This window comes from Carassius auratus, chromosome 25, assembly GCF_003368295.1.
Source record: "Carassius auratus strain Wakin chromosome 25, ASM336829v1, whole genome shotgun sequence".
In the NCBI taxonomy this organism is placed as follows: domain Eukaryota; kingdom Metazoa; phylum Chordata; class Actinopteri; order Cypriniformes; family Cyprinidae; genus Carassius; species Carassius auratus.
This window is the reverse complement of record NC_039267.1, coordinates 21,646,103-21,670,355: the sequence shown is the minus strand read 5'-3', so window position 1 is coordinate 21,670,355 and position 24,253 is coordinate 21,646,103. Positions and strand designations below refer to the sequence as shown.

General features: G+C 42.2%; 1 protein-coding gene across 1 annotated transcript in view; it reads left to right on the top strand.

Annotated features, from left to right (window-relative positions):
* The first annotated feature begins 7,048 nt into the window (after window positions 1–7,048).
* The window catches only part of LOC113043647 (coiled-coil domain-containing protein 136-like), a 36,477-nt gene continuing 19,272 nt past the window's right edge, over window positions 7,049–24,253 (top strand). The window contains exons 1-2 of the mRNA XM_026203154.1: window positions 7,049–7,135; window positions 10,491–10,656. The gene's annotated coding sequence lies outside the window, so the exon portion shown is untranslated. The remainder of the gene's footprint in view (window positions 7,136–10,490; window positions 10,657–24,253) is intronic.

Sequence of the window (24,253 nt, the reverse complement as noted above, 5' to 3'; positions counted from 1 at the left end):
GGTCATTTAAGCTTGTTCCCTTGTGCCTAAATGAGCAGTTGAAGACAATTCTGTGTTTTTCATTGTGTTGAACAATGTGATGTGGTATGTACCATGTTTGATGGCTTTTCTCTGCCTCCTCTGGTGTCAGTTTCGAGATGTAACCAGCATTTTCAAGTTTTTGCACTTCATTAATGTACACTGATGCAAGATCTGTGTTCTGCAAAAGGCATTTTTCTGTGTTCCTTAAGTGGGCTGTTACTGCTTCTTTAGCTGATTGTAAAGGTGGAACATTTCTTTTCCAGAGGAGGGGTGTTGCATACCTTTGAATGGCTCTGACTGCCAGCCTGATTGTTTTCTCCTCCAGAATTTGCACTGCTTCTGTGTCTTGCCTTGATCTTGTGATCAATTTCTCACTCCTGTACGGAAGTGTGTCCATTTGCCACAATTTCTGTACATTGTTGAACAGTTCAGCTTCTGATGACAAAGTTAATAAAGGTTAATAAACACTGCTGTGGTGAGAGCTGACTGGAAAGGAATTTTGAGGGGCCCTGCAGAGTCAACCCAAGTCTGGTTTTCACAGCGGCAGGACCACCAGGAGGTCCGAGACGTACTGGCTCTGTGGCTGTGATTAAATGTGGGTAATCTGAGCCAATGAGTAAGAGTGGTTGAGCCTGCTGCAGTTGGGGAATAGGCAGACCTCGTAGATGTCTGTATTTCTTTTGCAGCAACTTAACAGGGTAAGTATGTTTTGCAAGGTTCAGTTCTTTGGCTGTGAAAGCTCTTTCAATGGTAAAGGATTTGTTTGGCTGAAATACAGAGGCTACTGAGAATGCAACAGCCGCCCCATGAACGATCCGTATGTCTTGTCACACAGTACGGAGGGCTATATCTTCAGGTAGTCCTTGAAGATCAAGTTGCTGTGCTGCTTCATGCAGTAACATCGTCCTCTCTGAACCGTCATCCAGTATGGCGTATGTGTCAAGTTCCTTCTCACCATTTCTCAAGATCACTCGGCTGACCTTCAAAAGAACTTTACTGTTTGCAGTTGGTCTGTCCAGATACAAAGTCTCTACTTCTGAGTTCACAAGACAACTGTTTTCTGCTGAAGCTTGTGTTTCATGTTTAACTTTGGCATTGAAGTCATGCAGTATTTCTAAATGTCTCTTTCCACATTTTTTGCATTTGGCTTTAAGATTACATTGTGAGATCTGGTGATCACGGCCACACTTAAAGCACTTCTGATTTGACTTCAGCCAGGATTCCACTTGATCTTGATTTAGCAGTTTGAAATTAGCGCACTGGTTGAAGTAATGCTGCACAGTGTTGCAAAAGGGGCAGTACTTCGTTGGTTTCTCCTTCTTGACTGCTGTAGCACTTGCCAGTTTACTCTGCTTGCCACAATGTAAGACAGTAGCAAATCATTGAACTGGTTTGAAGTTCCTTTGCTGGTCTCTTTGTGGCTGAGAGTAGACTCTGCTTACATTATTAGCATACTGTGTCTCATCCTCTTGTATTCTGATCTTGTATTCAAGCCAGTCGCTAAATTCTAGCAGTGTTGGAACTGGGATTTGAATGGGATTAACAAACTTTCTGAAATTTGCTTTAAGATCATGAGGCAGTTTGGCAAGAAGACGTGAAACATGAGACCCACATTTGAGTTCTGTCCATCCTTTAGCTCCAAGTTGGTCCAGCATTCCAACTAATGCACGCACTTTGAGGGCAAACATTTTAAAGGATTTAATGTCGCCACTCCTGATTTTTGGGCATCCATCAATTCTTCAATTCTTTGTACTGCGAGTTGATGTGGTTGACCATAAAGTGCAGTTAGAGACCTCATAGTGTTGGTCTATGGGTACCTGCTGTTGACATATGAGTCTGCAATGAGCAAAGCATTCTCCTGTTTCAGATGATCAACGAGTATTTGGTACTTAAAACGTTCTGTAGCCTCAACAGGTAGCAAATTCTCCAGTCAATTTTGAGTTGTGCAAACTCTCTGGGATCCTCACTGCTAAAATTAGGAATGGTGGGAATGGGACCTCTGTAGGTGGGCTCTACATGAGGATATGTTGGAGAAGGAGGACGCACTGGGTGGTATGAATGATATGTTTCAGACTGAGCATAATCTGCGTACTGTTGTGGGGTCAAGAATCTTGATTTGTCTGCAGGAGTAGCAGCTGATCGACCATAGCAGTCTGAGTGTCTCTCATAGCGTGCATGGTGAGCTAATGTTTCTCTTGACATAAGTCTCTGATCTTGGTAGACTGGACTTGTAACTGAATAACCATGATGAGGTTGCTGATAACCACGTGGTTCGGTGGAAGGGAAATAGCTGACAGGTCTGCTGTTCAGACTATGATCTTTATAAGTCCCATAAGTAGCTGCTGTCTCTTGGCTGTAGTCATGAGGCATAAACTGAACAGCTGAGGGAGATTGGCTGTGCTCTCTTTGGTCAGTGGACAGATAGTTATGGCCTCTGTGGTCTATGTTGTAATAACCACTTTGTCTGTCTACATGCCTAATACCAAGATGAGGATATGTAGCATCTTCCTGATTAGCTAACTTGTGCTGGGCTTGAGCTGGTTCATAAGGAGAGAAAGGATGACTTGAAGTTAGCAGATTTGCAGAGTCTGGTAGCCTCAGTTCTCCTAAGCTGTCAGTGAGATAATCAATCTCTTTGTGACTGACTGAATGAGAATGCAAGGGCTCTCTTCGTGGTTCTACAGGCAGTGCCCTCATGGGCTGAGGAAGATCGTCTTGATCTCTAAACAGAACTGGCCTGTCCTCAGTGGCTGCTGTATATGGACTTGAGGAGAGAACTTTATGATCTGCATCAATTATTCGCCTTGGAGAAGTCCGAGTACGGGCTTTGGCTGTGGCAGTGACTGCGGCAAACCCTGATATGTCTCCACAAATGAGCTTCTTTCATTTGATCCAGTGCTCATACTTTTCGTTGGTTCTGGTCCGCTTTCAGTGCATGGGAACTCTTTAAAGGCAGGCTTTTTACCTGGTTCAGGTCCAGTTGCACCATTTGCAGGCTGTTCATCAGAATGAAGTAGCTGACATGGCATTGTGTAATCAACATAGAAGTCATCCAAGTATCTTGGAGGGATGACTTGTCGACGTGGTCGAACTGCTGGTAAATCTGAGGTAGTCTGTCTTTCTATTCTGGACATGGTGATGCTGTAGTAGCTGCTTAATACGGCTCGAAGGACCAAATTTTGTATGAAAGTTGTTTAGGTGCGGATCTTATACTAGGTGACAACCGCTACAGATTGTTCAGACAGAACAATAAATCACTTGGTCCATGTCCACAATAAAGTTCTTTACTTTTTCTTTTGCTTCATACATCAGTATGGGTGTGGTTCTATAAATGAATAATAATAACAATAATGAATATACAGTAGATACAATGAGGTAGAAACAATACTGAACAAAATAAAGTAATTCAATAGCATAAAGATAAGGACATATTTATACAAGTCCAGCAGCTGTACATTTACCTCAGGTTTATGCACATATTCACTTCAAATAGACTCACATAATATTACATTACATAATATTCAAGAAGTAACATTTAAAGTCTAATTCAGCACTTTTTATGCTGATATGAATGTGCGATCAAGCTTATGTGGGCATTGATTACCTCAGAGGAATAAACAAACTTTTAGAATAGCAATATAGCATAGCAGCAACTAAATCTACCAATATATATGTAACCCCTCTCACCCGGGTCCTCTCTGACGCTCCTCGCACTCGCTCCGAGCGGGGCTCGAACCCGGGTCTTCTGGCATGGGAGGCGGACGTACTAACAAGGAGGCTAAATGGCTACAGCCACTAGCCTCTGTCGCTAGTGCGTCTCTTGAGATCGGGGAGTGAGGTTTACCTGCACAGCACTACTCGCTGGCCTCCGTTACACTCACCCCCCTAAACCTCACTCCCGTACGGGTCACGGCACCAATGTAACCCCTCTCACCCGGGTCCCCTCTGACGCTCCTCGCACTCGCTCCGAGCGGGGCTCGAACCCGGGTCTTCCGGCATGGGAGGCGGACGCACTAACAAGGAGGCTAAATGGCTACAGCCACTAGCGTCTGTCGCTAGTGCGTCTCTTGAGATCGGGGAGTGAGGTTTACCTGCACAGCACTACTCGCTGGCCTCCGTTACACTCACCCCCCTAAACCTCACTCCCATCCGGGTCACGGCACCAATGTAACCCCTCTCACCCGGGTCCTCTCTGACGCTCCTCGCACTCGCTCCGAGCGGGGCTCGAACCCGGGTCTTCTGGCATGGGAGGCGGACGTACTAACAAGGAGGCTAAATGGCTACAGCCACTAGCCTCTGTCGCTAGTGCGTCTCTTGAGATCGGGGAGTGAGGTTTACCTGCACAGCACTACTCGCTGGCCTCCGTTACACTCACATGAAAAAGTATATAAGTACTTACTTTTAAGATGTACACACACAGTATGAACAAAAAGAACTACAAATCGGACCCGATCAGCACGGAGATCTCTACAAAACTGCCGTGAGATTTAGCGCTGATCTAAACCAATGAAATTACAAGAATGATAGTCAGGTGATTCAGAAACAATATGTATATCCTAAAGTTTAACAAATTAAATGTCCAGCAGAGGGCACCAGCGTCATTAAATCTTAGCCTTTTGTACAGAAACATTTAATAAAAAAGTCAATGACAGTGATTTTGTGTGTGCATGTTCCGTAAGAAAGGGCCTGATCTTCCTAACGTATAAAGCAAATTTGCAGGACCGGACAGTTTTAGCAATGTGATTTGAAGGTAATGTCTGTTGACATGCTGATATGCGACCAAGTATCGTTGGATCATCAGGATGGAATTAGAGGTACTGTAGAGAGTTGAGTGTCATCAGCATAGCAGTGATATTAAAAGTAATGTTTCTGAATGACAGAACCTAATGATGTCATGTAGACAGAGAAGAGAAGTGGTCCAAGAACAGAGCCCTGAGGCACCCCAGTAACTAGATGTTGTGACTTAGACACCTCATTTCTCCAATAAGTAACCTCTCCAATACTATTTGCAATAATTAGTATAAATAGCAGAAAATACTGCTATTTGTACATAGTGTAAATAGAAATTATCGCTATTTGTACTTAGTTTAACAACATAGCGTAAATAGAAACTATCGCTGTTTGTACTTAGTTTTACAATGGGGGCAGCTGTGGCCTAATGGTTAGAGAGTTGGACTCTGTAACCCGAAGGTTACAGGTTTGAGTCTTGGTGCAGGCAGGAGTTGTAGATGGGGGAGGCAATGAACAGTCCTCTCTTCTACCCTCAATACCCATGTCTGAAGTACTCTTGAACAAGGCACTGAACCCCCAGTTGCTCCCCGGGTGCTGGATATATAGCTGCCTACTGCTCTGGAAGTGTGTTCACTTCTCACTGCTGTGTGTGTGCACTTGGATGGGTTAAATGCAGAGCACCAATTCTGAGTATGGGTTATCATACTTGGCAAATGTCACAACTTTCACTCCCGGAACATATGTACATTTTCGTGTTTCCAAACAAACATATTAAGTGGCGGAAGTTTCCGCGTTCAGCGCAAATCCTGCCCTGCAGCTGACTCTAAGGCCAGTGACACACTGGCTGCGTGACGTGAGCGTGGCGTTTCTGCTGCGTGTCAGTTGTGTGACGGCTGCTTCGCATTTTCTGTGTCTTAACACACCAGAACTGTGCCTGACGCGGCACTGGCGCGCTGCTGCTACTGTAGGTGACATAGAGGGAGGCTGCCGACAGGATCTTGTCTTCATGACAACAATATCTATACTTCATGTTGAACATAAATAAAAAGCCTACTGATAAAGGACACCGTCAACAGTATTGACGGCAAAATAGACTGTTTGACAGGTGCAATATTCCAGTGTGTCACCGGCCTAAGGTTTTCAAAAGGCATCACACGAGTGTGAACATCACTACAACTAGGAAAAAAAACGATTGTAATTCAAACGCAGCTCCCGTCGGCATTTAAACAGACCATTGCTCTTAATTCTGATTGGTCCAACGCAATAACGAAATCTGAGCAGGTCTAAAAACTGAAACTGTTGATGCTGCACTTTACACTTTGGAAAAGTTATATATATATATTTTAAATATGAGCAGGCCTACAAGCTGTGATTGGTAATGCTGCACTGTAATCGTAGTTATTTCTTTATATTTTTCATTATATTTTATTATATGATATTGGTTTGAGACTGAGAGTATTTTATTTAGTGGAGAACTTTGCAGCAGTATTTTTTTTTCTTTTTATATTTTATATATTTTTTATTAAAAAGTATTTAAAAAAGTGTAAACAAATAACAAATTGTTAAAAAAAAGTTTATAGTAATAAACCTGCAGTTTAATGTCAGCATTTCTTTCCCTTACTGGACCGAAAATGAACCGAACCGTGACTTTAAAACCGAGGTACGTACCGAACCGTGATATTTGCGTACTGTTACACCCTTAATATATATATATATATATATATATATATATATATATATATATATATATATATATATATATATATATATATATATATATATATATATATATATATTGCTATTTAAATCTTTGTGAAAATAGCCACTGCCAATTAATAAACACTGGGACATCATATAGGCTAATATTGACTGATGACCCAGGAAAGTGATTTCTATTTCATGTGTCTTAACTGTATTAAGTAGTCATCACTTGCTTCTCACATAATAAAAAGTTAAACTTTAAAAATTGTAATATATATATATATATATATATATATATATATATATATATATATATATATATATATATATATATATATATATATATATATATATATATATATATAATAAAAGTTAAACATTTATAGTTAAATATTTCATATTCGTTTAATAATTTATTTGAAAAAAAGCAGCATAATAAATGACTCTGCTTGGCTTTGGCGACCTGATCACCCCGTCTGGATTATTTTGTGTGGTTTGACTGGCAGATTCTACCTTACATAATATGTTGGAGAGAGAGAGAGTGAGAGAGAGAGAGAGAGAGAGAGAGAGAGAGAGAGAGAGAGAGAGAGAGAGGCAGGACTGAGTGAATGTTTCTCTTCTCACTCTCCCTGTTCTCTCGTCTGCTGTGGTTATCATGGACAAGCAGTCTTCATATCAGCAGGTAAAAAAATATCTTCCTCTGTGTTGATTAAGCTTGTATTTTAGCTCCTGCTGAATGCTTTGCTCTGTGCATACTGGCTTTATTCAGTCTGCATTCTGTGTTGTGTTGATCAGTAGCTCCGCTAGATGTTTACAATGTCAAATACGTTTCATTAGCAGTTATACAATTATCTATTAAAAGAAGTTCACATGCATTTTAACTAGTCTACTTGCCACATTAAGAGCACATTAAGAGTTGCCTACATTTAGTAGAAGATGTCTACCACAAACATAAAGTAAACAGGTTTGCTTAAAAACACATCTTTTTACTGAAAAAACGAGGTGAAAATATATATTCTTGTTGTCTTGCTAGTATCTTTGTACATGACTGTTTAATTTTATCCAACCAAATGAATTTGCTGGCTCTGGAGCTCAGATGGTCCGGAAGTTTGAAGGAGTGGGGTGTCATTTTGATGGTGCGATTAAAGTTAAACCAAAATTAAAATATGCTCATATTGGATGATAGCAAGGTTTGGACAGCAACATTTATAACAGACCTGATCTATTAAGTAAAGTAGTAACAAAAAGATCATTCAGTTATAGGAGCGCTGCATGATTAAGTAGAAAATGTATTCAAGTGTATTAAATTGAAACCATTAAACTGATAATGGAGCACATTTTCCTTGGTTGATTTGCAACAGAGTAGAATCTTTGGTGAACACAAAGAGCGTATCACAAATAAACCCTTTACTTTAGGGGTGTTTGAAAGGGTTGCTGCATATATTCTCTTTTCTATTAATTAATGTGGCTTCTTTGATCCTCCTCCACATTCACTGCCTCATTTCACCCCTTCAGAGCGTTCTCTCTTTCGCCCACACAGCACATTGTTGTACCTGCCAGTTCGCAGCACCCACACACACTCTCGCCCACTAACACCCAGCCACACTAATGCAGTGGTGCCCCAAGCCCCCCCACACATTAACACTAAACCACAATAACACATAGGAGCAAAGATGCCTTGAGTGTTGATGAACTTTGGCACAAGCATGCATATATTTAAGGGATGTCAAACAGGTTCTGTTGTACTGAATATCAGTGGCCTAGTCCAACTACAGCTGTTATAGCTGGGCTGATATTCTGTATAACAGCACAGTTCCAAGTGTGAGATGTTGTTCAGTTGCTACAGTTGCTCTAGATATGTTGTCAATATTCTTTCAGTGCATAGACAGTTGCTTCTGTCTTTTCCTGACTGACTTTTATTATGGTTAAAGGACTCTTAGTTCAAACAAATACTCACTGGTCTGTTGCAATAATTGCAAAATTATTATGGAATCTTACACACTAAGAATAAAAAAATAAATAATGATAATAAAATAGCTGACAACAAATTTCACAACATCTAATATTGCCATCATGCCATATAAAAGTTTGGGATCACTAAGATATGCAAGTGTTTTTTTTTTTTTTTTTTTTTTTTTAAGAAGTTTCTAATGATCATCAAGGCTGCATTTATTTGATCAAAAACACAGAAAAGTTTTATACTTTGATATACTTTAAAATATAATTTATTTCTGTGATCAAACCAAAATTTTCAGCATCATTTAGTGTCACACGATCCTTCAGAAATCATTCTAATATGCTGATTTATTATGTTGGAACATCTGATACTTTTTCAGGATTCTTTAAATAAAACGTAAACAAGTACAGCATTTATTCAGAATATAAATCTCTTGTAACAATAAACAAACATTTTTTTTCCTTCTTTCTTTCTGCAAAAAAAAAAAAAAAAAAAAAAATATATATATATATATATTTTTAATTTGATAAAAAGTGATAGTAAAGACTAATATTGTTAGAAAACATGTATGTTATAAACAGAAAGTTATATAAGCAGCTATAAGCAGCATAATTGTTGATGAAAAAAAGGCCTCTAAACACGAGCTTGCTCTATTCTTTTTCTATTTTATCTGTTGTCTTTTTTATTATATATTAATAATTTTAAAAACTTGCTACGTAAGCTAACTAAGACTTGTTATAGCACTTGCATATCATTTCTCTTTTGTTGATTTTGATTGCTTTGATTTTTTTAAAGTCGGCTAAATGACTAAATTTAAAAGATGAAATCAGAATTGCGGTAGACCCAGTTCTGAACTGGGGAGCAGTTGCTTTTGTGCTGTAGCTGGGCCTTGAAGCAGTGGTGGACACAGCCCATAGAATAACTACAAGGCTAAGGAAGAGCATCAAGAGCCGTGGAGCAGGAGCCATGAACCAGAACATGAGGAAGTGACAGGGCATGGAGCATGGACAGATTTCACAAGCCTGGGGAAATGGACATACAGTAGAAACATATTCTGGTGACAGGCACATGGACACAGGCTGAGGAATAGCTGACTTAAGGGACTCAGCAAGCTTATGGAGCACAGGGGCCTCTGCGACATGTTGTCGGAAGTAGTGTGTGTGAATATGGGCATCAATCTACTATTGGCACTTTTTACATAACACTCGCATTCAGTGTAGAGCGAATGTAATATTCCACATCCCCGAACAGCATAACTTCTGCAGGCTATGGAAGTGATATGGCAAAGTTTGTGAGGAGGTGTTGTTGTGGAGGCGGTGAGATGCAAATGTGATGTCACGCTGTGGAGAAAGAAGACAATTAGTTGATTCGGCTGCTTGCTTTCTTTTTCTGCAGTAAGATATTGGTGAATTCGAAATCTCAAATTTGTCAAATGTCAAAAAATCTAGCAAATTTGGTTTTCTCATGTCACGACTCCTTTAAAGGATCCTTTAAGAAACATTAATGACTGGTTTGTACAATGCAACATAAGGTAGGCAAAGTATTCATTTCCACAAACAAATGTATTGTCATGAATTACAGAATTTAAATTGAACAAAAACTAAGACACACTTAGAAGTGTAATAGGATACTGCACACAGGATACTGTGGATCTTTGTGTAACACAGACCCGAACTGAATTTACACAATTTGAGCTGTTATTCAGTGGAAAACCAATAGAGCTGCTGCTACTGTATATCACATGAAGCTCATGAGGAGGTGGCTGTAACTAAACCCAACACTTGCACCTAAGACACTAGTAGAGCCGTTACGAGTAAACCTGCTTATGTTGACTAAGGAAGGGCTGTTTTCAGATGTACTCCCCAGAAGAACTAATATCATACAGCATGATACATATCAAACTTACAGCAACTCTACAATGTGCCAGAGAATAAAACGACAGGAAAGTCCCTGATCCAAAACCATTGTGATCATCCTTAAGCTGGACCGCTATAATCGGTCCCTTAACAAAAGTGTTACCATAGCCACATAACTATAGGTACTGTAAATGTTTATTTGATTTCTAACTTCTCCTCAACAGCTTGTCTCCTAACAGACGTAACAAAGAAGTGACTCAGGACTACAGAGTGGTGTTTACTGGGCATCTGAACACACCTGCATGCCTCATACTTTCAACAGACCCGTCACCCTTCAGACAGACGCATCACAAACTGGACGTGGAGCTGTTCTTTTTCAGACAATACGAGGTAAGGAACTACTACCTGTGATTTTCATGAGCCATAAGCTGTCTCCTGCAGTAATACTGTAGCAATTGAGGGTGAGCATTGACGTCAGTTTCCCGCCGGGACATGCCCCCTCAACAGGACTGAGCGGCAAAAGAGCAGGGAGAACAGGGAAACTGCACAAACACTACTAAAAGTTTAAACTAAAGGTTGTCCATGATATTGGTATTCAGACAGGAAAAGTGTTTTCTGACATTTATATGTGTCAGATTTTGATGCCCGGGGAATTACATAAAACCAATTTGCCTCTAAACGCTTTATTTAAATCTAAAATCTAAATCCGGGTGATCACTTTCATCAATGTTATATATATCGTCATATTGTCCAGCCCAAAAACTTATATAGTTTTTGTCAGTGTTTATTTAAAAACAGCTAGTTATGCAGAATTAAGTTGGTAAGTATTTAACTGATGAGTTATATACAATATATAATAATACAAGTCAAGTCAAATCAAGTCACCCTTATTTATGCAGCGCTTTAAACAAAAAAGATTGCGTCAAAGCAACTGAACAACATTCATTAGGAAAACAGTGTGTCAGTAATGCAAAATGATAGTTAAAGGCAGTTAATCTGTGCAATCTTTTGCAATCAAGTCAAGGATATCGCTGTAGATGAAGTGATCCCAACTAAGCAAGCCAGAGGTGACAGCGGCAAGGAACCGAAACTCCATCGGTGACAGAATGGAGAAAAAACCTTGGGAGAAACCAGGCTCAGTTGGGGGCCAGTTCTCCTCTAAACAAATTGCCTGAGTTTTAAGAACGTAGCGGACGTAGAGGATTATAATGTAAAAGGAGCTCATTCAAATACTGAGGTGCTAAACCATTCAGGGCATTATAAGTAATAAGCAATATTTTAAAATCTATACAATGTTTGATAGGGAGCCAGTGCAGTGTTGACAGAACCGGGCTAATATGGTCATACTTCCTGGTTCTAGTGAGAACTCAGTTTTACAAATGCTAGTAACGTGGCTTTCTAAAGAAAGATTGCTATCAAATATTGCTACAATATATATTATAGTGTATTTTACTACAAAATTCAATGTAACGTAACTAGTAAAGTAACACATTATTTTTTAATTTACAAGAAAATATATTTTTGAAATTCTTGCTGGCACTGAGACCCAAACCTGCAAACTTCGGGGTAAAAGTCTGACTATCTAACCATAAAGCCATGACTGCCATAAAAGATGCGCTTTACGACGAGGATGGGGTATCCTAATATATTATATATAATATGCATTAAATCACATTTTATTTACCAATGACAATCAATCAATCAATCAATCCAGAATGGCAGCACAGCTGAAAGGTTTGTTTGAGCTGTGCTCTCTACTGTACAGACATAAATTTACAGGGGTTTTACATTTACCAGAAATATAACTTTTTAATATTTAAATCAAACAAGCAAGCTCAGCCCAGATGAGGAAAACATAGGAAAAAAGTAACGTAATGCATTAATTTCCATTAAAAATTACTAGGTAACACAATTAGTTACTTTTTAAGGAGTAACTCAATATAGTAATGCATCACTTTTAAAAGTATCATTCCCCAACACTGCTGAGAGATGAAAATTGTTCAGTCTATACTCTAGAATGACTGATCTAGACTGATCTATACTATATAAGCCGCTGCTTGCTTATAGTTCTTCCTGTGTCCTCACTAATCTCACTCTTCGGATGAAAACTTGTGCGGCAGATATCGCCTCTTACATAAAGCCATCCCAAATTAGTTTGAGTCTCCTCTTTGAGCAGCAAAGCAAAGAGCTCCCTCTTTTGTGAAAGCATGCAAGATTTAATGTAATATTTGAGCCAGATATGATTTGTAGGTTTTTTTTTTTTTTTTTTGGTAATTTGATGGTGTTGTATACTTGAATCTTAAATGGTCTTTAAATGCTGTTAATGTATTTTATGTTTTCTTTTTTCACTCTGAATGAGTTGTGTCTGCTTTCATCATGCTCTTGTTCTCTGCTTGGCTGCTCAAAGGGTTTTTGATGTGCTGCTGTGAACATAAGGAGCCACTTCAAAGAATCACAGAGGGATTGCGCAGATTATTCATAGATGCATACACCTCTACACATATACAACACATCAACAAACAGTGGATACACACATTTATTGTTGTTGATGTATTTTTAGAATAAAAAAAGCATTTGCTTGATTTCATTAAGTAAACGCTTCATAATTTTGCAGTTTGTCAGATTTCGCTACTGTACCTTTTGTAGACTGTTTTTTCCCCAAACCATAACCAGGCACATACGCAAAACATGCACACGTTTGCTAAAGTAATACTAAGGTCAGGAACATAAAAAGATAGATCTGCTCTTTCATAAATTTAACCCAGTTTAACATAGAAAAAAAATATAAAATAAATAAAATTATATATATATATATATATATATATATATATATATATATATATATATATATATATATATATATATATATATATATATATATATATATATATATATATATATATATATTATTATTATTATTATCATGCTTCCCATTTGCACTTCAAACTGATTTTTTTTTTTTTTTTTTTTTTTTATTAAATGGAGCTGGATGTGAGTATAGAGTACTGTGATAAGTTTAATAAAGCCGAAATACTATAGAAAATCTTTGCACACTGTGTATCATGGATAAGTCGTAACACTGCGCTTCCTTTGATGTAACACTTCATTTCCTAGTCACAAGCTGATTCTATCAAACTTTAATGAAACATCCTCATCCCTGCGACAGATGAATCCCTTTACATCTGAGAATATTCCCACACTGACGTCACATCTATAGAGATGTTTGACTGGATGTGATCCTAATTACAGCTCAGCATGCTGAAACCAAGTGAGCAGAAGGTGCTGCTTAATAATTGAAATATATTAATTTTGTTAATGACTTTAATTCATTTAAAAGTCACAATATACATAATTAATTCAAGAGTTAGGCATAATTCAAACAAGAGTTGCATTAAAGCAATGCATTAATACATTTTGGTATTTTGTTAACAGGAAAAACTTTTCTGGGATTTTTTTTTAACATAAAAAACTCCAACAACAAAAGTACAAAGAGAGATAAAAAAGAAAGAATCTTGTATTCTCTAAAGCACTATGGGGAACATACATGTCTAAAACATACATTGAAAAAAAACAACGAGTTGGGTGGTGACATCCTCTGATGTAACTACTGGCATCTTTAAAGGGATACGGCTAAGAACCCAGTATTTTATACTAAGTCTTTCCTGTCATACAGGGGCTACCGCTTAGTCTTGCATAAGCTTTGCTGAAGGAGCTGTCTCAACAGATCCCTTGTAGCAACACCCTGTTTAGATAGGTATCCAAGGATACATAAGTGGAGTGGCACCCAAGATGAACTGGGCTTTTACCAACTCAAGAAAGGCCATGAAGCAACCGTGCTAAGCCCTCATCCTGTAGGATTTTAGAAAGAACGCAGAGCACTAGCGTGCGAACTTACCACAATGTGGATTTCAGAAAGTGCACAAAGACTTCATGTGCACACTTATCATAACATGGATTTTAAATACTGTTCTAGAGAGGGGCTCTTGTGGCACTCTGAAAGAGCAGCTTCACAGATGGAATGGTGCATTTCAAAACAATATGTCTGAGAGTCATCAACTCGATCTGTGGAAATAATGCTGGAGCGCTCTGGCAAGAACAAGATGGCGCCGCCGAGTCCGGTTGCCATCCAGGTCGCTCCGCTTAGATTATGTTTTTATTTACTTTTTTACCTACTTTTGCTTTCTCTTTTTACACACATTACATCTGCACTGATCATATGCGAAAAGGAAACACTTTTGGACACTGGACACCGCTTCACTGACCTGTTTCAGGACACTTTATCCTCCAACCCATTGTGGCCATCTGAGATTCTCCGGAACGCCGAGATGAACAATGGCCACCTGAATAACCACCCGAGGCGATTGATCAAGAAACACCGCGGGAAACATGCTGGGATTCGCAACGGACTAAGGAAAAGAGCACACAGCCCTCCTTTACCGAGCATTCTGCTTGCCAATGTCCAGTCTCTGGAGAATAAGATGGACGATCTTAGAGCCAGGATAAGTTTCCAACGGGACATTAGGGACTGTAACATCCTTTGTTTGTCTGAAACGTTGCTCACACCCTTGGTCCCAGACGCTGCTGTAACGCCGTCTGAAAACTTCTCTGTTTTATGGATTGGACAGGACAGCCGAGGCCGGCAAATCCAAAGGCAGAGGAGTTTGTTTCATGATTAACAAGAAATGGAGTGTCCCCAGGAATATCTCCACTCTGTCGCGCTCCTGCTCGCCTCATCTGGAACATTTATCCATTATTAGCTGCCCATTCTATCTGCCTCGGGAGTTTTCATCGCTCATCATAACTGCTGTTTACATCCCTCCACAAGCAGACACTGGCTTGGCTTTGTCTGAGCTTCACGATGCGCTCAGCGGCAACATCAACAAACATCCTGACGCTGCTATTATCATTGCTATGGGACTTTAACAAAGCCAAACTCAGGCAAGTAATGCCTAATTTATATCAACATGTATCCTGTCCAACCAGAGGACCGAATACACTGGATCATTGCTACACTCAGTTTAAGAATGCCTACAAAGCTCGCTCACTACCGGCTTTCGGCAAATCGGACCATGCCGCCATTTTTCTCTCACCGGAATATAAACAGCGGCTCGTTCAAGATCCTCCGGTGCAGAGGGTGGTGACGCGATGGTCCGCCCAATCAGAAGCAATGTTACAGGCTGCTCTTGATGATGTAGACTGGGACATGTTTCGCGCAAGTTCAGCTGACGTCAGCGAGTTTACGGATGTAGCGTTAAGCTTTGTAAACACCCTAGCTGAACAAGCTACGGATACAATAACTATAAAGACTTTCTCAAATCAGAAACCGTTGGTGGACAGATCAATCCGTGCAGCATTACACAAACGCACTGCTGCTTACAACGCCGGTCTTCTGTTGGGAAACATGAGCGAGTACACAGCATTGTGCTATGCTCTCCGGCGCGCAGTAAGATCCGCCAAACACAGATACAGGGAACACAGAGAGTCACATTTCCAGCTAAATGACTCCCAACGCTGGTGGCAAGGACTAAAGGACCATCTGTGACTTTGGAAATAAATCCTATGCAGAGGTGAGAGCAGATCCGTCACTGGATGATGAGCTAAACTCTTTCTACGGCCGCTTTGAAAGCAATCTAAGCAGTGTGAGTCTGCCGATCAGCACGTCAGGAAGCAGCAGTCAGAGCAGCGATCATCATGCGATCATCGTGTCGGAGAAAGTGGTTCGGAGGGCACTAAAGCGAGTGAATGTAAGGAAAGCAGCTGGACCTGATGGGATTTCTGGCCGTATTCTGCGGTCCTGCGCTGATCAGCTCGCTGGTTTGTTTACATCCATTTTTAATGAGTCTCTTGGTACATCGGTGGTTCCCACTTCATTCAAAAAATCGGTCATCATCCCTGTGCCTAAGAACAATAAACCCTCTTGTCTGAATGAATTTCGTCCAGTTGCCCTCACATCAATAGTCATGAAGGTCTTTGAGGGACTGGTTAAAAACGTCATCTGCTCCTCCATACCGCATACTTTGGACCCTCTTCAGTTTGCCTATAACAGGAACTATGTAAGGCTGCTATTTATTGACTATAGCTCAGCTTTTAATACTATAGTCCCCATAAAGCTAGCTTCTAAACTCATAGACCTCGACCTGAATTCTTCACTCTGCAACTGGATTCTTGATTTCCTCACTGGCAGACCTCAAGTGGTGAAATTAGGCCAGTACACCTCCAGCTCCATCACCCTGAATGTAGGAGCCCCACAGGGCTGTGCCCTGAGTCCCCTGCTCTACTCTCTCTACACACATGACTGCGTGTCTTCGCACAGCTCCAGTAAAATGCATATATGCAAATTGTACATCCCTGTACATCTTAATATTTAAGACTGCAGTTTACTTTCATGCACATTATTTTGCATTCCATATTTAATTCTACAATATACATCTTTTTTATATTTGATTCTTATATTTTTATTGTTTACGTTTATTTCATTCTTACATAGCTATATTTATGTATATTTTCATCTGTGTTGTTTTCTTTAATAATTGCAGTGTCCATGGAGCGGACCTGACTCACATTTCACTGCTGGTTATATATGCTATATATAATTTTGTATGTGACGAATAAAAATCTTGAATCTTTAATCTGGGCAAAGAACAGAAAACTCAGTCTCACATGAATGGAGAACTCTGAATTCCGAAAGAGTGTACCGCACATAGGCGACCCTTCTTGGAAAAGGGGAGCGCTGCTAAACTACCATGAGAACTGCCCAAATAGCCCCTCATGTTGAGGGAAGTGATGCTTAAAGTGTATAAACAAATTCACACTGACTGAGTGGAGCCCAAGGAACAAAAGGCCTAACCATATCAAGAAAGGGAACGAAGCTGAGCGCGTAACCCTTACCATACAGGATTTCAGAAAGTGTGCAGAGCCATGTGTTCATGTGCACCCTCACCACCATGTGGTTTTTAGAAAGTACACAGAGCTTAGCGTGTGGTACAGTTCCTGAGCATTGCAGAGGCGCTGAACCGCATGGGAGAGGCAAGCTCAAATTTACAGGCAGTATTTACAAGAAGACTTCAGTAACTGCCACCTCCACTTCCCACTGGATGAGAGAGCAACAACTAAGCAGCCATGAGGCCCCTCAGGGTGACCTGGCTGGATATCCATGGAATTCCTTGCAGTGCTGTGCCAGGCCCGATGATCAAGGAGGCTCCTGCAGAAACCTGTGATCTCGGCCACCTAATACCGGAACATGAAGCCAGAATCAGGGCTATCATATCGCCTGGACAAAATTGCTGATGAGTGTTTAGTAAACACTGTAACTGAGCATTGCAAAGGAAACTCACAAAGGTTATCAGTAGACACATAACCACCAGAAATGTTATACAAATATACAGAATATACAGAAAGGCACCCACCCTGATTCCTGCGTTGGAGCCCCACTCAATGGGTGCCTCCTTTTAGTCTGGACCACCAGTAAGTTGGTTGCTATGAACATAGAACCAACCAAAAACATCATAGGTATAGCATAGGAGACTTATGCAAGAAGTTTCCACCTAACCAAGATCAGGTGGAGAGCTGGTGGTTACAGGGGAATTAGGAAGGGGAGGATAAGAGCAGAAGTATAAACCCACAAAGGGAACGAGTAGATACCTAAGTATTGCTCGGATTAGGACGAGAACGCTGCCTCATCTGGATCACATCCCTTAGGTCCTGTCTAACCTCCTCGTGACCCACGATTCCTCTTACCCCTCCCCGCAAGTGGGGGAGGAGCGCGAGCCGCGACACTAGCCTTCTGTGCCAGTCTTTGATACTTAGATCGAGATGTTGTTCAAGCTTGGACCTGGACCTTCGTGGAATGAAGGATTTGAAGGCAACTGAGGGCGCCTTCATCTCCCTGTACTTCTTGACTACCCTTTCGATGGAGGTACCGAAAAGTTCGGAAGGCAAAACCTGAGCATCGAGAAGAAAGCCCCTTTCTTTCTTCCTGATGTCTGCCAGGTTCACCCACAGATGTCTCTCCATTACCATTATGGTACATCATAGACCTTCCCATGGCTGAGGCGCCTGCTTGGTAGCACGGAGAGAGAGATCTGTGGTGCGGCGCAGCTCTACTACCTGGTCAGCTGAAAAAGGCCCTCGTCTTTATCCAGGTCCTTCAGCAGATCATCCTGATAAGCCTGAAGCACTGCCATCATGTGCAACGAAGCCACAGCCTGAACTTCTGCTCCGTATGCCTTGCCATTTAAGCGGGATGTATCCTGGATGGGCTTAGATGGTTCAACTTTGCGATGGCATGATCCATAACCTCCAACAGCTCCCCATACGCAGGGCAGGAGGATTGAGAAGGCTCAGCCTCATCTTCTTCGCCACCCTGAGACATCCTCTGCTCTTCCTGGGTAGAACCCAGCAAAATGTGAGCACTAACTTCAGTATCAGAAAGTGTTAATGATAAAACATCGTCCACCTGAAGTTCACTCTTGTCTGCCGCCGATGAGCGCGAAAGGGAAAGTCCCTCTCTTAACTCCTCAGCGAAATCCACCTGTGATCCCCATGAGCTCACTCTCCTCCGTGCCTCAGCAGCGGCGAGTCCTGAACCGCGGGAAACAGATGACTGTCCCTCTTTCCTCGAAAAGAGAGACAGGGGAGAGCGGAGCTTTTTCACACAGAAAAACGCTCGCAATGCACGCAGATTGCCCCCTAAAGGACATCGCCATGCATGCTCTTCGCCCAAACAAATGATGCAAAGATTGTGTGTGTCATCGGGTGTCAAATAACGTTGACACAGATGTACACACCGTCTAAATGCCTTGCTAGTGGATCCCATGATAAACAGAGAAAGATTGCTCTCACAGTTTTTTTCGTTCAGATGAAAGCTTCAAACAAAACAGTCAATGAAGATGAAGAAGAGAATGACGTGTATTCCTGGCACCTATTTATCCATAGTCGCACCGGTAGTGACGTCAGGGGCTATCGCCGGCAAACTTGTTGATGTTTTTTCAATGTATGCTTCAGACACGGGTCACGACGAGGTGTTCCCCATAGCGACCCCTAGAGGTCGCAGTTCAAAGTGCCCTTGAAAGGGAACAACACAGCTCCAGATCCTGATGGATGAATTTGCTTGACCTTTACCCCCTCATGTTCAGTGTTGGGGAGTAACTAGTTATATGTAATGGAGTTATGTAATTTACAGTAACTGAGTGAGTTTTTCTTGTGTGAGAAAAAAATTTGCAATTAAAATACAGTTGAAACTTATGAAAATGTTAGCGATTACAAAGGGGGTTACATTTGAACATTTTCACATTTTCAGTTTTACAGAAAACTACTGGCAGTTTATGTTTCATAAAACACAGTTTTGTATAATTATCACTTTAAAGTGTGTCAGTATATGTAAATTTTAGTTAAATTATCTCATAATATCTAATTTAGTATATATGAAAATAAAATGTTTTTCAATAATTCATTTTTTTTTTTGCATGGCCCTCTTCGCCACAAGATGGAGCAATTAATCAGATTTTTATGCTAAAACAGTTACTGTATATTTATTTCATACTCAAAAGTCTGAAAACTAATATTTTAAGCCATAAGTTTCAACAGCTGTAATTATATACTTTTATTTGATATGAAATAAAAAATCTGAAATGTAGGTTGTTTAGATGCATTTTGCTATATGATTATTTGATTTAAAGAATGTAAGTGACTTTTAAGTAAGGGGAAAATCTGATTGGATGAGCTGATTGAATTTTACATACACAGGCACACCAGGGAGCGCACATTCTTTGAATTGTTTTTTATTTTATTTTAGAAATAAATGTACAAACCTGATTCCAAAAAAGTTGGAACACTGTACAAATTGTGAATAAAAACAGAATGCAATGATGTGGAAGTTTCAAATTTCAATATTTTATTCAGAATCTTAGATGACATATCAAATGTTTAAACTGAGAAAATGTATAATTTTTAGGGAAAAATAAGTTGATTTTAAATTTCATGGCATCAACACATCTCAAAAAGGTTGGGACAAGGTCATGTTTACCACTGTGTGGCATCCCCTCTTCTTTATAACAGTCTGCAGACCTCAGAGGACTGAGGAGACAAGTTGCTCAAGTTTAGGAATAGGGATGTTGTCCCATTCTTGTCTAATACAGGCTTATAGTTGCTCAACTGTCTTAGGTCTTCTTTGTCACATCTTCCTCTTCATGATGCGCAAAATGTTTTCTATGGGTGAAAGATCAGGGCTGCGTTCAGCCCCGACAAAACGTTGCACAACGTTTTTTAAACAGAAACGGTGATGTGTTGAACGCACTGTTCTGATGACGCAAGAGTTGCAACTATGGCAGCTGAGAAGGCCGTTATTTGTGTTCTTTGTGTTTCTTACCTAATTCAGACTAAAACATCTATTTAGCCTCACATACTGACTTTATTTGTAGTTCATACGGTTTTAATACCCTGTATTTTCTTTTTCATTTTTAGGAAAAGTACTTAATTACCATTGTTTATTTCTATACCAAATGTCATAAACTTGCAATGAAGCTAAAAATATAAACAACTACATCATTATGTTGATATCCTATATTTTTACAATAAAACTTACGACAAACATGTCTTCTAATATCCTCAGTTGTTGTGTATACCTAGCTGCAACGAACACATTTGTACATTATTTTCCTTGAAGCCATTGTGCGAGTTCACTTTAATACCGCGTGCTTTATATACATGTTGCTGCTGATTGGACTGCAGTTCTGACACACCCACCAAACAAGAGAAAACGCATCTCAAACCCCGTTGCACACCGGTGCACGCCGTTTCCAGGAAACATGACGTTCAACACGGAAACCGTAGCAAAACGTTGCACACCGTTTTGAACTTGAACATGCCCCTGGACTGCAGTATGGCTATTTCAGTACCCGGATCCTTCTTCTACGCAGCCATGATGTTGTAATTGATGCAGTATGTGGTCTGGCATTGTCATGTTGGAAAATGGAAGGTCTTTGTCACAGTGTCTGGATTGTGTTCCCTGGGTTTATACTATTCCTCCTTTCCCACGGTGTCTGTCACCTTATCACTTCCTGTTCCCTTATTTGGTCACCTTCCTCCTTGTTTTAGTTAAGTGATTGTTCCCCACCTGTCTCCAGTTCCCTCTTTATCCTTCATGTTTTTATGTTTATTGTATTTTCTGATTTTGACCCTGCATGTTTACCCTTTTGGATTGCCCCTCAATAAACCTTTTACCTGCATTTGGATCTCTCCCGTGTTTCTGGTATGACCAACGTGACAGAAGGACTCCGTCACGCAGTTGGTTAACACTTCTTCCCCAGCCACCGAGCGGGAGAGAAGCGATCGGTTTGAGGGAACCCACCTGGTCGTGTTTCGCGGGACCAGGGGAGGTCGCCGAGGAGGAGGTGGGCGAGAGGAAGCTCAGCATCGCTCTCCACCATTGCCCCCCTTCAACTCGGGGCTCAGATGGGAGGGACAAGAGCCGCTGTCTCACCAGGGCAGAAGAAGAAAGCCAGCGACACTGCCCATGATGGCCGCAGGTCCAGCGCCACAGCACAAGATGGCCGCCAACCCAGCACCGCTGCGGTGCATGGCCACCAACCCCGCACCACGAGGCAAGATGGAAGCCAGCCTCACACCACAGTGCAAGATGGCTGCCAGCTCAGCACCAACGCCCAAGATGGGCGCTAAAACTTTTCTCGATTACTTCGAGATGTTATCTAAGATCCTAGAGATTCCCAAGACGGTTCACGTCATGGCTGCTGAGCCAGCGCCTCAGCACAAAATGGCCGCCAGCCCAGCGCCACAGCACAAGATGGCCGCCAGCTCAGAGCCACAGCACAAGATGGCCGCCAGCCCAGCGCCACAGCACAAGATGGCCACCAGCTTAGAGCCACTGCACAAGATGGCTGCCAGCCCAGCGCCACAGCACAAGATGGCCGACTCAAAACCTGAGTCTCCAGACAAGGTGCCACCGACTCGCCATCATAGAGGGCGGAGGAGGAGGAGACAGGTGTCTACCGTTCCTCAAAGCCCGGAGAACGTTCCCGAGCGGGCCGCTGCCGTCCAGGAGGACATTCCCGAGCGGGCCACTGCCGTCCAGGAGGACATTTCCGAGGCGGTGCCCGATGCTGTTCCGGAGGCCGAGGCGGTGCCCGATGCTGTTCCGGAGGCCAAGGCTTGCACGAGGCTGTTCCGGAGGCCGAGGGTGGTGCCCAATGCAGAGGCAGTGTCCGTTGCAGTTCTGGAGGCCGAGGCGGTGCCCGATGCTGTTCCGGAGGCCAAGGCGGTGCCCGAGGCCGTTCCCGATACGGTGCCCGAGGCCGCTCCCGAGGCCATTACCGAGGCGGTGCCCGAGGCCGTTCCAGAGGCGGTGCCTGAAGCCGAGGTGTCTCACGTCTCCACAGGCAGTCCAAAGTCAAGTCAGGTTCCAGTTGACCCTCCAGAGTCGACTCAGGTCCCAGTGAACCCTCCAGAGCCAAGTCAGGTCCCAGTGAACTCTCCAGAGTCGAGTCAGGTCCCAGTGAACTCTCCAGAGTCGAGTCAGGTTCCAGTGAACTCTCCAGAGTTGAGTCAGGTGTTCGTGGACCCTTCAGAGTCAGGGCTAGTCACCGCTGACCTTCCAGAGTCAGGGCTAGTCACCGCTGACCTTCCAGAGTCAGGGCTAGTCACCGCTGACCTTCCAGAGTCAGGGCTAGGTACCATGGACTTTCCAGAGACAAGGCTAGTCACCACTGCCCTTCCAGAGTCAGGGCTAGGTATCATGGACTTTCCAGAGACAAGGCTGGTCACCGTTGACCTTTTAGAGTCAGGTCAAGTCACTGGTGATCTTCAAGGACTGTGTCAGGTCACCAATGATCTTCGCGAACAGAGTCAGGCCAGCACCGATCTTCTGGAGTCCATTAAGGACACTAGAGGATTACCAGAGCCTCGTCGTTCTGCTGGTCTGGCCGCACGGAGGTCTGATCCGCCCTGGAGGGTTTCCCCCTTGACCACACGGCAGTGGTGGTCTTCTGCTCCACGCTGGGGGACTCCGACGTCGACCACAAGGATGTGGTGGTCTTCCGCTCCGCCCTGGGGGACTCTGGCATCGACCACAGGGACGTGGTGGTCATCTGCTCCGCCCTGGAGGACTCCAACGTCGACCACAACGATGTGGTGGTCTTCCGCTCTGCCCTGGGGGGGCTTCATGTTATTGTTTGTTTTCTGTTTCATGTCTTCACTCCTGTCCCTGTTCCCCTCTGTTAGTCTGGCCCTCCATTCCTCCCCCTGAGCCTCCACCTGTCCTCCTCCCTCCTGGTCTTCCTGTGTTTTGTTTTCATTCTGGTACTTGTTCCCCATGTTTTTCTTTTCTGGCCCTCCGTCCCTCCCCCTGAGCCTCCACCTGTCCGCCTCCCTCCTGGTCTCGGTTTTGTCTATCGTGGAGCGTCTGGGAGCCGCTCCGTAGAGGGAGGGGGGGGGGGTTGGTTCTGTCACAGTGCCTGGATTGTGTTCCCTGGGTTTCCACTAGGTGTCCTCCGTTCCCACGGTGTCTGTCACCTTATAACTTCCTGTTCCCTTATTTGGTCACCTTCCTCCTTGTTTTAGTTAAGTGATTGTTCCCCACCTGTCTCCAGTTCCCTCATTATCCTTCTGTGTATTTATACCCAGTCTGTATGAGTCTGTGTCACAAAGTCCTTGTCTTATGTGTGATACCTTCCAGAGTCTGCTCTTCCCATGTGTTCTTGTTTTGTTTTTATGTTTATTGGATTTTATGGTTTTGACCCTGTCTGGACTGTTTACCCTTTTGGATTGCCCCTCAATAAACCTTTTACCTGCATTTGGATCTCTTCCGTGTTTCTGGTATCACTGAACGTGACAGTCTTCCCTGAAAGTGACGACGTCTGGATGGGAGCATATGTTGTTCTAGAACTTTTATATACCTTTAAGCATTGATGGTGCCTTTCCACATATGTAAGCTGCCCATGCCACATGCACTCATGCAACCCGTGCCATCAGAGAT